Below are 17,065 nucleotides of genomic sequence, written 5' to 3'. Positions count from 1 at the left end.
TTCAATGTTTTAAAAGACAATTTTTTTTTGGAAAAATAAAATTTATCAAAGTATTTTTGATAATTTTTTCAAAATAATTAGCGGTCGCATGAATTTTAAAAGTTACCTTTTTCCAAAAAATGAAAAAAAAAAAAAAAAACGATGAAGGCAAAAATTTTAAAGTTATTTTTTTTCTCAAAAAGTCATTCGAAAATAAAAATAAAAATTTTGAGCATTCGAAAAAAAAACTTGAATTTTGAAAAAATTCTCAAAAACAGACGGTGAAAAAATTTTGAAAAAATTAATGAACACGTTTTTTATCAGTCTCAAAATCATATCGGCGTTCTAATTAGTAAATTTTTTAATTTCATTTTAGAGAATCTTTTATTTGTACACCGATAGAAAAACAATCTTGATTCAAGAAAAATTTTTTCTTCAAAAGTTGATTTTTGTTTCAAAATTTCTAGCTGTCTTAATTCAAGAAATAAACTCTTGAGTCTAGATAAAGATATATTTCATTCAAAAATTTTTGTCTCTTGGTTCAAGATAGGCGATAACATGATCCAAGATATTACCCACATGTGTTAAGAACGGTTTTTTTTTAGTCATTAATTTACTATGTGAATTTCTATAAATTTATGTAATAATATTTGATTATATTTAATTATAATATTACTATATTTTCACAATGATGTTAAATCGAAATTCTATAAAAAAATTTTTTTATTTACTTCAATAACATCTTGAATAAAGAAATTATTATTTAAACCAAAAATTTAAAGTTTTTTAAACGATAATGTTATTTTGGTTGAAAAACTTAAATGTATCGATTGAAGATAATATAGTTTTGAGTACACTGAGAAAAAAAAATACTTTTGCTCAATTAACAAATTCTTGGCTCAAAAAACTCGTTGACGATCAAATATTCTATTATTATTAATTATTAATTTTTAAAGAGAAGAACATCGATATTTATCTTTGGATAATAGATAAACAATAGAATATCTTTATTTAAATTAAGTAAAAATTATTTCAATCAATTTAACAATTTCTTGAGCTCAGAATATTTTCAAGAACATAAATTCTTGTGTCAAGAAAATTTTCTTAATAAAAGTTTTTTTTTCTCAGTGTAAAGATACAAAAATTATCCAACGGAGACATACATTTCTGAAGCCAAGAAAATCTAAACCAAGACAAGAAATTCTTGAAGCAAAATAATCATTTGTCTTCCAAAATAAATTCTTAGATCAAGAAAATATCTCTTGAGTCAACATAAATTTTCTATCAGTGTACGAAAAAACAATTAGATTCAAATTTATTATCACTTTAAAAAATAATTTGATATCTAATAGAGGAATAATATTTTGATTTGGATCATTCAAATAATTTATAATTAGACTATTGCTATATCAAAATGTCAAAAAATTACTTTCTAAAAAGTAAGGAGTTAGACCAATTGCTAATTAGACCGTCGATATAAAATTTATCAAAAAATCCTCATCGTGGTCAACCACAAAAATGGGTCCAGTAAATATAGACCCTCATAAATAACTCTCCTTTCAGTTATTGTCATCCTGTTTTGCAAAACAACGTTCCACAATATCGGCATAAACGTCCCTCTATTTAAAAATAAACTCATAAAGGACACCGGGTGAATAACCTCGACGACAATAGACCGATCCTAACTACTGGATTCGATTGTCACTCGATACACCCAGAAATCATCCCACAATTTTTCATTTGAGATATATTTGTCGAAGAAGATTTTTTCCACCCCTACCACCGATGAGGGGCTGTTGTTCAACAGGCCTGGCAAAGGGCCAAATCCTTTTCCAACTTTTTCGCCGTCTCAAAAAGCACCAACGTCTCATAGCTCGTAGCTCATACCCTTCTTCATTTTCTTCTTCATCTCTTTCTGCTTCTTATTCACTTTCTTCTCTCCCTTGTATTTCCGGGGATTCTTCAGCACACTGGAGATTTTCTTCTCAGCATCTTCAGCGATATTATTTGACTCGATATATAGGCCAAGAATTGTCAATATTTACCTATCGGATGAAATTTACTGAATAGAAGTGCCTCTTATTTTTTCTTCTATTTTTTATAAAAAAAAGAACTCCTTATACTTAACTTATTCTTCTTACTCGGGAATTTTCGTTCCTCGAGTGTCCTCTGCTACTTGTTAGACTCTTAATAATTTAATAGCTTTGTCCATTCGCGAATTAGAGTCTCGAAAGATGTTTTCATCGAAATTACTCTATCTCGCTAGTCTAGTAAATTTTTATGAATAAGAAACCGCGGGACGGTTATGACGTCGTTAAAAATTAAACCAGAACCAGCTGAAACGGGTGATGAGCTGAAATAATCCGAATCCTTATATATATAGAGGAAAATACTGCCTGGTCTCCACTCTTTTGGGTAGTAATGTTATTTTTATTTAATATAATAAAAGACAAGTGGAAGAGAAATAAAAAATGATGAAAAATAAGATGATAAAAATTTTTCTTTATGTTTGTTAGTGGCTCGTGTCTTGCAGGGATTGCGGTCACACGTGTTGTCATCATTTTTTTCCTCAAAGTAGATTTTTTTATTATTTTATTATTTTCAAGTTATTGAGTTCTTGGTTGTTTTCCTCGAGATTCTTCTGCCAAGAGACACACTTGCCACTATTGTTATTTAATACAAACTTTTGTATTGATGTTTTTAAATTTACTTTTGATACGCTCAAATAACAACCCTAAACATAGCTTTACATTTATATTATTTTTTTTATTCGGTAACTCCGTCGGTCACTACACTGATAGAAGAATTTAGTACGAAGTACTAAACTCATTTCCCTGGTTAAAAATATTCATTGAAAAAAATTAAAAAAATTCGCTCTATGCAAATTATATATCTATAGATATATACTTAGAAATTGAAATCAATTGGAATTACTGAAAAAAATTCAAATCTTATGACAGTGAATTTATTTCAATGAATATTTTTAAACAGGGTTAGTAACAAAATTTTTGTTCATTTATTTGGGAGAAACAAATATTTTGTACCCATAAATATTATTTGTTACAGTTTAACAAATGATTTCTTTATATGAACAAAGCCTTATTATTGATATGTTAAAAACTTGTTTAATTTTAAATTTTATAAATGTCTCAAACAAAAAAATATAATTTAATGAGATTCTTTCCTTTATAATACCTTATATTTTTACTTAAAATTATTTATTTTAATTATTTTGATTTATTTTAATTTAAAAAGTTAAGTTATACACTAAAATTAGTTAAAAAATTAATTTCTTCGATACCAATAAACGATTTATTAAGTACCAATAAATCATTTGTTAAATACTACTAAATATTTATTTGGTGGAACTAAATGGGCTTTAATAAATAAATTAGCATCTATTACTAAATATTTAGTAATGAAAGGTTTGTTACTAAATCATTCAGTATCTGTTACTAAATCTTATTAAATAGAACTAAATTCTTCTATCAGTGTAGATTAAAATTTTTTATTAAACAAAAATTAATGACTAATTTATAAAACTAAAAATCAATGTCAGATAAGCTTCTTAATAGAGTGAAAACAATTAATTTTATTTAATATATCAATATTGAAAAGTTAACTCTCTTGTAGCGAGACAATTCAGCGACAATGCGCCACTTAGCGGAGTTTTTAAAAACCAACTGATTAAGAAATTATATATAGGCATATATGATCATATCAGGCTTAAATTGGCCATATCAACTCATATTAAGACATATAGAAATTTAAATAAAGTCATATATGAAGATATCGAATTTTTCGACACGGCTTACATAAAAAAAATTTTAGTAGATGGCGCCATTTGATTCTTGTTCCTTAAAGGTACTGTGTTAATTAACAACTATTTCGACTTTTTTTAACGAAATTTTTCAAACTTAATAAATTTTTGCATTCTTTGCGTTAATTTTAAAATAAAAAAAATTTTTTCAAGCTCCTTTGATTTTTTAGAGCCTTGATTTGGTCGTATATGCCCAAATATAATTTTTTTAATTAATTTAGTATCAAAAGTCTCCGCCAGGTGGCGCATGGTTGATAAATCTTCTCCCTTGTAAAGAGTTAATTTTTAAAACTTAAGTTATAAATTAAAAATTACTTTTCTGACTATTTTGGAGAGCTTTAAAATTAGTATTTAATTTAATCTACTACTAAGTCAATGAAAAAATTTAATTAATTACTAAATTAAGTACTAGGCTATGTAAAAAAATTATTTGACGGATAAAAAATAAGGAAAAGTATTTTTTAAATTACTGAGTCTATTAAACTTGTTGAAAATTTTGTTCTAATGTTTATGAAACCTAACATCAATCTTGAATGTTGCAACACTTAATCCAAAAAGGCGATTTCGATTAATAGGTTGGTATTAACCTTGAACGGTTAATCTTCATATAAAATTGATAAACATAATCAGATAAAGTATTAACTTCATTATGATAAACTTTTTTAAGGCTTTAATTTCAGATCTGATTAGTTTAATTCCGTACAAGGTCTTTTATTGATTCTACAATAGTAAACATCTCTTGAGAAAATTTAAAGCTAAACAACAAAAGAGTGAAAGAGAGAAAGGAAGAAATGAAAATTACACAGTCATGTCTTATCTGAGAGACAGAGATTTGTATGACACTAATATCCACGCATGTATAAATTACTCAGCCACATGTTGAGTCGAGAATGTTGAATTGAGTTTGAACGTCGGTATTGTAAACGGGAAATGAGTGGTAGTGCTCTACCAACATAAATACAGTTTGAGAATCTGTAGGAACAACCACGAAACCTGATAACTTTGCGAAAGTTGCCAATCCCGCAGCTCCAATTCACCAGCAGAATTTCAAGATAAACTAAAAGCGCAGTCATGACACGTTTCAGGTTATATCTATAAATTAACTCTTGTGTATGTATATGTATATATCTATGAATGTATGTAGGAACTGTAACTAGAACTTGGCTGGAATTAAATGACAATAAGCAATTGGTGCCAGTCAAATGTCATCAATGTGGATTCTCGAACATCTTAGTAAATCTATTGAATACGCTCAAGATCTTCGAGTGGAGATGCGGAGTCAAGATGCTGATTGGGAGTTATTTAATAGATAGCAGACGCCGAGAGGATCATGTAATAACTTTACCTTTGCATCAACCGGTTGAATATTCCCCTAATTGTAGGAAATGACAATTTCCTTATCGGTACAAATCCGTGTGTTTATTTACCGGAGCAATACACCAGGGTATTTATCAGCTTGACAATGGCGCCTAATTGACCTCCCGAAATAATTTTATCTGATTAAACAGTGGCGGAATTCACAATTGGGTTATCTAATTAAATCAAATCAAATTAAATAAACAGACAAGAGATATACTGTAAAAAAAAAAATTTTTTTAGCTACATATATCCATATCAGAAAATTCTATATGTTCATATTAATATTGATATTGAAATTGGCCATATCAGGCCACATATATTTTCCTATAAAAAAACTTTTATGTATCAATATGTTTTATCATGTGTCCATATCAATTTAGATATGAAAATTAGCCATATTAAATCATATATTTCCATATTAAAAAATTTTGTGTATTTATGTGTAGTTTGATAGCCTATATAAGCCTAGGGTGTGCCAAAATGTAACTTCCTTGATGGACCTCTTAAAATTGGAATTTTGAGTTTCGCTTTTATCAGGAGTCGTGTTTGGGCATTTCCTGGCATATTTTGAGCGTCAAGGATTTATTTGATTTTTGTAGAATTTTTTAACAGGAATTTTGTTTAGACATTTTTGCTGAAATTTCAAAATTTGGCCGAACAAAACTCCTGTTAGAAAATTCTATGAAAATCAAATAAATCCTTAACGCTCAAAATATGTCAGGAAATACCAAAACACAACTCCCGTTAAAAGCGAAATTCAAAATTCCAATTTTAAGAGGTCCCTCAAGGAAGTTACATTTTGGCACACCCTAATAAGCCCGAATGTAATTATTGGCCATATAAAGCCATATATCGACATATATGTCCGTATATGAGAATTTTATGAATCTTGATGTAAAAATTTGTTAAATAATACCATATATGTCCATTAGGGTGTGCCAAAATTTAACTTCCGTGGAGAACCTTTTAAAATTGGAATTTTGAGTTCCGTTTTTAACAGGGGCTGTGTTTCAGCATTTTCTGAGATATTTTGGGAAGAGATGGTATATTTTATTTTGATAGAATTTTTTAACAGGAGCTTAGTTTGGGCATTTCCACTAAAAATTCAAAATTTGGCTGGAAGTTCCCAACTAAATCTCCTGTTAAAAATTCTATGAACATCAAATAAATCCTCTCACTCCAAAATATTCCAGGAGATGCCCCAACACAGCTGCTGTTAAAAGCGGAACTCAAAATTCTAATTTTAAAAGGTTCTCAACGAAAGTTACATTTTTGCACACCCTAATGTCTATATCAGAGAAATTATCCATATAAAGACGAATATTACAATTAGCCATATCAGATCTGACATATGGTCATATATTATTTTTTGACCAAAAATAGAGTCAAGAATCTCTCATAAAAAGCGGATATTTACAAAAATATATTCAAAAACTAAAAAAATAAATTTTTTTTATTTTCATGCATATCCATCTATATAGATAGCTCTATATGACTCTCAAGAAATTTTTTCACAATAAAAGATGAAGGACAACATTAAGCAATAAGCCCGAATGATCAGATGATCTGATCTTCAAGAATCGGCGTAAGGATTGAAAAAGGATTCGATTGTATGTAATAGATAATGAAGATGTGAAGAGAAGCCGAGGAATCCCCAAGACGGTGATCAGTCGGTGGTGGTATAATACCATGTACAATATATTCCCTTCTCTCTCAACTAAGATCGGAGGAGCAAAAAGGTATCCATTAGAGGAGGCAAAAAATAGTTGATAGATAAAACGAAAGCAAGACAAGGCGAGTAAGTGAGATTGGCTAGCACGTACCGACGCGCAACGTTGACCAAGATCAATAGGTAGGCCACAAGCTATCCCAGGCCGCGACACGACCAGAGATTCTGTCTCTTTCATTTCCACCAGCTACTGGCTCACATACACACACATATTACCTCTCTATCCGCAGCTGGTATGTCTTTCTCCGTTTTCCATGTCCCGCAGATCTGCAGCGCAAGCGCGAAACTTTGCACGTACTCATCTGAGCGAGGGGCTGCACACCACGACATTACCCATACTCACTCCCGATGTAGTTAGGGCTTTCTCACAAGCTTGTAAGCGATTCAAGCTGCCGAGCAGAAGAAGAACAAGTACCAGGACCAGAACCTAAAGAAGAAGAAGAAGAAGTAGAAGTACAAGAGGGAGGTGAGTGATACTTGGATAGCACTGGGACTGGGACTGAAACTGGCACTGCCAGCAGTAGAGATGGAAACAGAGATAGTGTTGAATGTGAAGAGAGTACTCTCGAGTATTTGTGGATAGCATGTTTCCAGCTGGTACACTCTCTTGGGTTCACCGTCCCTTTTAAAACTAGAAGCTACATGAGATACTAACATCTGAGTATCAGACCCGGATACTTAGTCCCTCAATCTGGGATTTATTAGTCTTTAATTCGACTTATCTGGGCTATTATTATCCCAATAATTTAGGAAACCCCGTATAATATTTTATTCATGGTCAATTTTCATATGGGAGCGTGTCAGGCTGAATAAAAAAATTATTTGTTGTTATTTTTTAGTTTTTTCAGCAAATTGTCATTCAATAAACGTTGAATTAAACGAAAATTGGTCTAGTAGTTGGTTAAATTGATAATTAATGTTGAATAAGCTCTTTAGAAGAGTCAAGAAATAATTTTCATTTTAAAACTTAAATTCTGAAACTTAACTCTCTGGCAGGGAGAACATTTAGCGACCATGCGCTATCTGTTGGAGATTTTAAATACTAGATTTTTTTTTTAATTTATTAATAACTTATCTTAGCAGCAGAAGAGTCAAGAAATAATTTTTAATTTAAAACTTAAATTCTGAAACTTAACTCTCTGGTAGAGAGAAGATTGAGCGACCATGCGCCATCTGTAGGAGATTTTCAATACTAGATTTTTTTAAAAATTTATTAATGACTTATCATGACAACAGAAGAATCAAGAAATAATTTTCATTTTAAAACTTAAATTCTGAAACTCAACTCTCTGGCAGAGAGAAGATTTAGCGACCATGCGCCATCTGTTGGAGATTTTAATTACTAGATTAAAAAAAAAATTTTTAATGACTTATCATAGCAGCAGAAGAGTCAAGAAATAATTTTCATTTTAAAACTTAAATTATGAAACTTAACTCTCTGGCAGGGAGAAGATTTAGCGACCATGCGCCACCTGTTGGAAGTTTTCAATACTAAATTAAAAAATAATTATAAATGACATATCAAGTCATAGCAGCAGATATTAAGACAGATGTGGTCATATCAGAAAATTTATTGACGGGAGTGTAAGGAAGGTATCTTGATATGGTAAGTAATAGCAAAGCTAGACAGAAATAAGGATAGGGATAGGAAGAGGGATATGTTATGGAGAACATTCCAATAGGATAACCCGAGTTAACCTAGTCTCTCTTCAGAACACATGTGGACCCCAGACACACATAATCCAGTGACACGTTGACAAGTGTGGGAGCCACTTGGGATTGGGTAACTAACCCACCGGACAATGTCCAATGTTCCTTGCAGGATGATAACGCGCCGCTTGGGGTATATATATGCCACCGAATATTAGGTGTTAGCTACCGGGATCGCCGATTCATCTGCATATGATAGCCGACAAACATAGACTCCCTTCTATTAATACCAAATAGACGTATGTATCTATCCACATAGACTGTTTAGTTGAAATGGAGTCTGTAGAAACATCCGGTTTGTGAAATGCTCCTGTTGGAGATCTGGGTTTATTGAGTTCCAACAATTACATTGCTTTTGCCCTTTAAGCATTTCCTTTGGCATGTCACTTACACTACCAACAACACTCGTACACACACGGCAAACAACCTTTTCAGCTCCAGTGGATGTTAACTCTCGGCAATCGAATCTGCTACTTGGGTGCAGCCATTTCCCGGCAATCGTGAAACCATTCTGGCCCGTGTACTGCTTTAAAGGTATTTTCTTCTATCAAGAGGTTACGGTTGATTGCATAGTCACGCAAACTAGAATTTAACTTTCCTACAAATTTTTGTTAGATTTTTTTCTCTGTTTTGTTGTTGGTTTATTTGCTCCAGTGGCCAATGGTAAGTGGTTACGTTGAAAAAATAATAAATAAAAAACAAGTCTTCTTTCATATTTGTTGGTCGCAGGTGTCGTTGCCACTTTGTAAATAGATATACCAGCCACAGGAGCAGCATCAGCTATCATACACTCTTTTGTATAAGTAATTGAACATAAAAATGTCGATTCACGCGGAGTAAATTATTTAACTATTGTGAGTATCGATATCTTTGTGTGTGTTCATGATTCCACACATAAACATGAAGATTTCCAAACGCATCCGGTGGATGAAAAGCGCCTACATAAAAACGTCAAGTCCTCTATGTGTGCGTTTATTGTCAAAGTTATGAATGTATGTACACATGTGTGTCATTTCTCTTGTATTATCTCTCCTAGTACATACATACATACATATATTTTGGATATATAGAAGCTGGTATGTGTTGGGACGAATAGCCGTGTATGGTTGGATGAACGTGATGGCAGAGGATTAATTTGCTTCCAAAATATATATTGCTGTTATATACACACCAACACGACGGCTTTGAACTGGCTATTCATGCTTTGGATTATTATCATTATCATTATTGTCATTATTATTATTATGACGCCACCAACGACGATGATGATGATGATGATGATGACGGTGGCGATAATATCGTACACACCATCGTGCAGTAGCTTGGATTATAATGTGTGCAAATGTTGATGGGTCAAATAGTGTTCTACAGGGTCAGCAACAGCAGTAAGAGCATTTTCAACAATTATTTTCCTGTTTATATTTATATTTTAAAAAAGTTTCTACTCGACGAAACGAACGAAAAGGTTCCCTCTTTTTAATCAGCCAAGTAGCGCTAATGTTACTCTCAGCATTAACAAAATCCAGCTAATGGGAATCCGGAAACAAGTTTCAACCATTCGGATATTTGCTCTGTTAATGCAAATGAAGGGATTATTTGGAGTACGGATTTATTTTTAAGGTTGTAAGGAGAGCTCGTTATCGCTCCTGTTGTTCTGTTTAATGTTTAGCTGATATGTATATTATATATAGTATGTAATATATAATAATGGTAATCAAGTGTTAGGAGTTGAGTTGTTTGGAATAATGTTGGGGAACTGGCAGGGTAACCCAAAAACCCGACAACACACTCAAGTACGCTGTAATCAACGTTGACACTTGAATTCAGCAGTTATTCGTCCGAGAGTTTAACGAGGTATCTTATTTCTACAATTAAATATTTGAGCGCAATTGGCCCTTTCTATACTTTGAGGATAGAATTTTGACCGAAGTTTTCTTTTAGGTAAGAAAATTTTTTGATGTGGAAATAATTGAAGAACTTTAATATCAATTCCTATTGTCGCAAGCTAAATTGTCTATCAATAAAAAAAGGAAGAGTATATTTTTTGGCCACTTTTTTTTTATAAATTGCTGTATACGGGTACACCAAGTTACTTAATTTAAAAGAGCTATTAGTTGAGGACTCGTCTCGCCGTTCTCAGAGACTTGCCAAAAAAACTAATAATGTAAGCTTTGAATTACTGAACTTTGCCTCGTCTTTTTATGAAAACTCGCTTGTTGTACCGGTTATACGTTTATGGCAAAATTTACCTCTAAATCTTATAAACTCAAGTAGCCTTGAATGCTCTAAACCGGTCTTATATGATCATCTATTGAAATTAGATTTTGATCAGTCTTGAAACTAAAAATACTAGCAACCTTGCAGTCACTATGTGACTGCCGTGACTTGTAAACTATAAATAAATAGAATTTTGATTTATTAAATTAATGACTTTTGTTAAATTGCACTGGACTTTTTTAACTATTGATATTTATAAAGATATAAGCTCATCCCGAAGTTAAATTCATCATGAGCTTTCATTTAAGTACCTACATGCATTTTTGATATATTTTTCATATATACATATATACCATATATATAATACATATATATAATATACATAAATATATAAAAAAATGATGTGGGTACTTGAATGAAAGATCTTGATAAGTGTAATTTCGGGGTGAGCTTATATCTTTAAAAATGTCAAAAGTTCACAAGATAAACGGGCATTTCTTAATTATTGACGTTTTTCAAGATATAAGCTCATCCCGATGTTACTCTCATCAAGAGCTTTCATTTGAGTACCCATATTCATTTTGATATATTTTTCATATATACATATATATAATATATATAAATATATGAAAAATTGATGTGAGTACTCAAATGAAAGGTCTCGATAAATTTAATGTCGGGGTGAGCTTATATCTTTAAAAATGTCAATATTTCACAAGATAAAAGGTCATTTCTTAATTATTGATATTCTTAAAGATGTAAGCTCGTCTTGATGTTACACTCATCAAGAGCTTTCATTTGAGTACCCACATGCATTTTGATATATTTTTCATATATTCATATATATAAATATATAAAATATATGAAAAATTGATGTGGGTACTTAAATGAAAGGTCTTGATGAGTGTAACGTCGGGATGAGCTTATATCTTCAAAAATGTCAATGGTTCACAAGATACAAGGTAATTTCTTAATTATGTATCTAGAGATAAAGCATTTTTCAATGCAGTATAAATACTTATCATTAAAAATTGACTATTGATGAGAATGATATGAAAACATGAAAAGGCACAACTCCAATTCAAGAGTTTTCCAACGATACCAAATTTAATCATAAAAACCCATTTTATCATAGAAATACACTGGCGACAAAATTTTGCTTATTCTCTTAATAATATAGATAAGTTAATACGTTAACTCCTATTCTTTCCCGCTTCACAGCATTACTTATATTTGTAAAAATGCTTGCCGTAAGATGGACGGTGTGGCTTAATGTATATAGAAAAAGCGAAAGGAAATTTAGTATAGACCGGATAGCTCAAATGGTAGAGTAGCCGACATGTCTTCGGAAGGTTCTGGGTTCGAATCCCAGTCCGAGCTATCTAATAATTTTTTCTCGCATATTCTATAAACTCACATTAAGATGATCCTCTCCACATTCCTTTCTCAATCCTTTCCTACCAATATCCTGTTACGTGAATGTGGAACGCTTCACGTAATAATTACCGTAACTCCTATTCTTTCCCGCTTCACAGCATTACTTATATTTGTAATTGTAAATTTGTAAATTTAAATGAGTTACACTCATAAAAATTTTCTTGTTAAATCTACTACAAACACTATAAATATGATAAAATTTTTTGAAATTAGTACATTTTTTATTTAAGTTACAAATAATGTACCATAGCTCAAGTTTGTATCTGTACTTAGTGTACTATTGTTTTTTTGTATTTAAAATTTGCCATTTGGCAATTAGCCTTGGCATAATAATAAAAGAAATCTAAATGTACATCTAAGAACCTATAAATAAATATCCTAAGCCATTTCTTATCAAATTTCCACATTTTGAAATAGTCTTTCCCTTAAATTAAGTAAAATTGGAAAAACCTTTCTTTTTGTTGTTGTTGTTGCAGTTGTTTTTAAATTCTAAGTTTGAATACTGCGAAAAGTTTTAGGGATGACCTGCAGAGTCAACTTTTTTTCCTGTGTATAATATTACGAAGCATGCACCGATCCGAGTCAGCGAGCCAGATAGAGGAGAGTAGAACAGCGTGGAGAGGAGTTAAGTTAAATAGAGTAGAGTAGGTTGAATCGATTCCACAAAACCGTATTCGGGAATTGAACTAACTTACAAGATTCCTCCCTCGGTTATATTCTGTGTAAGTGTAAATTTTTCTCAGGACTTATTCCGCGTGATTGTAACTCTCATTCATACACGTCCGGATTAAATTGCACGGTTAAACTTTTCAAAGATTAGATTAATTTTTGGCTGCTATGCAAGACTAATGGCGGTACCTGAATTTAAAAAGGTTCCCATTTTATTAAAGCACACGAAATTAAATTAAACTTTGAATAATATCGTACAGAGAGAGGGAGAGCCGAAGTGTATGATGGGTTTTAGATTTGTTTAACATTGTTTTCACTTGCTCACTCACTCACTTGATATCCTCTCTCTTTGTCTCTTTCTTCAGACTGGCAAGTAAATCGAGTCGAGCTTTAGCTTGTCAAAAGAAACAAACTTTGATTATTACTACAACATCTACTTACGTGATTAAAAAAGTTATATACTGCTATCGTTATATTAAAAGTTTATATTTTATATCAACTTTCGACAAATTAACTTTTTTAAATTTTCATGAGCAAACGCCGATTAGTCTTTCCGCTGAATTTTAAGTATATTAATAAAAAAATCCAGACTTTTCTTTACTATTAATCTTTAGTTTAACTTTTTCATTTATCGGATCATTATTTTTTACGGAAGGTTTATTAATTTATTTTAAAAAATTTTTTTAGCCAAAATATAAATTTATATAGTTAATACAATTACACAGGAAAAAAGGTTCATTTTAGCCAAGAGAATATTTTTCTTCCTAATTATTTTCTTGAGCAAAAAAAAATTTTTTTTTCACACAAGAAATTTCACTTATTCCAACAAAATTAATTTTCTTGCTTTAAGAAATGCGTATTTTGATCCAAGAAAATTTATTTAAGCCAAGAAAATCTTCTTGTTTTGAGAAAATTCAGCTTCTTGCTCCAAAAAATTTAGTTTTTGATAGAAGTAATTTTTCTTGTCTTCAGAAAATTTCTCTTTTGCTCCAAAAAATTAAATATAAAGATAGAAGTAAATTTTTATTAATATTTTTATTGATTAACATGTCAAATAGGAAGATCAAATAATATTGAATCATTTTTTTTCATTTAGTATGTAAATTGTACGCTAAAATAATATAAAGTAGGTATCAAATATTCAAGAGAAAAATTTTCTCAAGGTGAGAAAATTTTTTTCTCAGCTAAAGTAGGTGGCGCCGCTTCCCTAAAGTATCTAAAAATCTTGATCAAATATAAAAATTTATTGTATCAAGTATTTATGATAATTTGAATTAAGAAAAAAATGAGTTCCACCAAGATTATAATTTCAAGAAAAATTTTTACTTCGGCCAACACAACTTCAGTCTTCCTTCAGGCACACAGAAAAAAAGGTTCACTTGAACCAAGAAAATATTTTTCTTCTTAATTATTATTTTGAGCGAAAAAAAAATTTTTTTTTGACACAAGAAATTTCACTTATTCCAACAAAATTAATTTTCTTGCTTTAAGAAATGCGTATTTTGATCCAAGAAAATTTATTTAAGTCAAGAAAATCTTGTTGTTTTGAGAAAATTCAACCTCTTGCTCCAAAAAATTTAGTTTTTTATAGAAGTAAATTTTCTTGTCTTGAGAAAATTTCTCTCTTGCTCCAAAAAATTAAATATAAAGATAGAAGTAAATTTTCATTAATATTTTTATTGATTAACATGCCGAATGGGACGATTAAATAATATTTCATCATTTTTTTTCATTCAATATGTATAATTGCACGCTAAAATAATATAAACTAGGTATCAAATATTCAAGAGAAAAATTTTCTCAAGGTGAGAAAATTTTTTTCTTAGCTGAAGTAGGTGGCGCTGCTTCCCTAAAGTATCTAAAAATCTTAATCAAATATAATAATTTATTGTATCAAGTATTTATGATAATTTGAATTAAGAAAAAATTACTTCCACCAACAATATAATTTCAAGAAAAATTTTTATTTCGGCCAACACAACTTCAGTCTTCCTTCAGGCACCCGAAAATTTTCTTGAGCCTAAAATTTTGTTCTCCAGTCAAGAAATTTTTCTTTCTGTGTACACTAAAAAAAATTAATTCGAATAAATAGAAAAATTTGTTTATTTTTTTAAATTTAAACTTTTAAATAAATTTATCAAAATTTTTTAGAAATCAAAGAAATTTTTTTATCAAATTAATATTTTTAATTTTAACACAGACTTGTATGATAAAATTTTTTTTATTTCGAAAATTTTTAAGTCAATGATATTTTTTAATATAATTTGACTAAAACAAAAACAATAGTAATAAAATTCCGATAAAAGACCAAATTTGTTTATAAATTTCCGAAAAAACGTAAACTAACTTCCGTACAAAAATGTGAATGACAATTTAACGTTTAAGATGATAACGATTTAGCAAAATAAAAAGGGTATGGATTGAGCAATAAATAAATGAATAAAAAAGAGGGAATAAAAGTCGAACAAAACATATTTTAAAGTTTCGACTTGTAAAAGTTAAATTGACCGATACTTGGCCTGAAGCTACTAACATAATTGCTTTCAATATCTCTCGGTCTTTTATTACTGTCTGGTCGTCTCTGTCTGTGACCCCTAAAAGTCTAAAACCCCTCGTCGAGTAGAAACAGAGAAGAAAAAGATAAAGATAAAGAGAGAACAGTGGAATGCATCCGGCGTGGCGACTTCTATATCGCACACGTAAACTCCTGTAGGATCGATCGTCCGTCGAAAATTGGTTCGAGCAGTCTACTGAGCAGGAGAAAAGGGTTCACCCCGTACTTCCCAACTTGTATGCATTGAGAAATCACATCAACATACACACTCATTCTCTAACTCGCATTCTATAAATTTATACAACAACCAATAGACAACATAGACGTTAGATCCAACTTTAGACAAGGAATTTGAGACAGTGTTTAGGTTTATTCAAGCTCCAGTAAGCTTTAGGGTCCAAGACCAAAGGACTATTAAACCTCGCTTCACTCGTAAACAATCGGGTTTATCTGCTTTAACTTTGTACTGTAATTTTTGTAAATAAAAAGATTTTAATTAAAATATTTAAAGTGCCGTTTAATACACAGTAAAAAATTTTGCGTCTTTGCGTAAAAATTTTTTGTGTTAAATATTTAACACTTTTATATGTAAACTTAACGCTTATTCTGTTAAATCAACACAAAAAAGTGTTAAATATTTAGTATAAAAATTTTTAGATGCAATGACGCAAAATTGTTTACTGTGTATACTCAAAAATGAGGAAAATATTCCGTTCTTTCGAAAAGTATCTTAAACCTTAAATCTTGTAACCAAATTTATTTTACAAGAAAATTTTACGTAGAAATTAAATTAAGGACGTTCCCAGACAAGAAAAAGACACCAATAGGTTATGAGTATTGGTTTCTTTCTCACGCACTAGTGTTGCCTCTCTTTACAGACTATCGCTCTTATTACTTCCGCCTACATAAAATATCAAAAGTCACTAACTTCAAACATTTTGTATGAAAAAATAAATGCCGCTCGTTTATGTTATTTTTGATGATAAATACTTGTTATATTTTCAATTAATGATTCTCAGTTTTTTAAAACAATATTAAGGAAAGTACGATTGATATTAAATAAAACGTTCGCTTGAACGTCGGTCAGCATAGGCTTTGTATGTAAAATATACAAATTTTAAATGCTAATATTTCTAAATTTAGTGCCGCAAGGATAGAAGGATTTAGTACGGAGTACTAAACTGATTTAGTAACAAAATTTTTATTTACAGTCAACGCTCTCTGTATTTGACTCGCCCGTACAGGACCATTCTCTATACTTGACTCGTCCTTGTCCATAAGATCTGTGTAAAATCGTCAAATACAGAGGAACAATGTGGTCAAATACAGAGAGGTCCAATACAGAGAGCGTCGACTGTTATTTATTTGAGAGAAACAAATATTTTGTATCCATCAATATTATTCGTTACAGTTTAACAAATGATTTCTTTACATGAGCAAAGCCTTATTACATGGAAATAAATATTTATTTCTCCACCAAATAATATTTAGTAACAGATACTAAATATTTCTTTGGTAAGAATTGTCGGTAGATGGCTATGCTTTAATTCCAATGTTTATGTGATACATAACCTATTCACTGACTTAGATT

The sequence above is a fragment of the Cotesia glomerata genome, linkage group LG6, assembly GCF_020080835.1.
Source record: "Cotesia glomerata isolate CgM1 linkage group LG6, MPM_Cglom_v2.3, whole genome shotgun sequence".
NCBI lineage: Eukaryota > Metazoa > Arthropoda > Insecta > Hymenoptera > Braconidae > Cotesia > Cotesia glomerata.
This window is presented reverse-complemented; position numbering follows the sequence as displayed.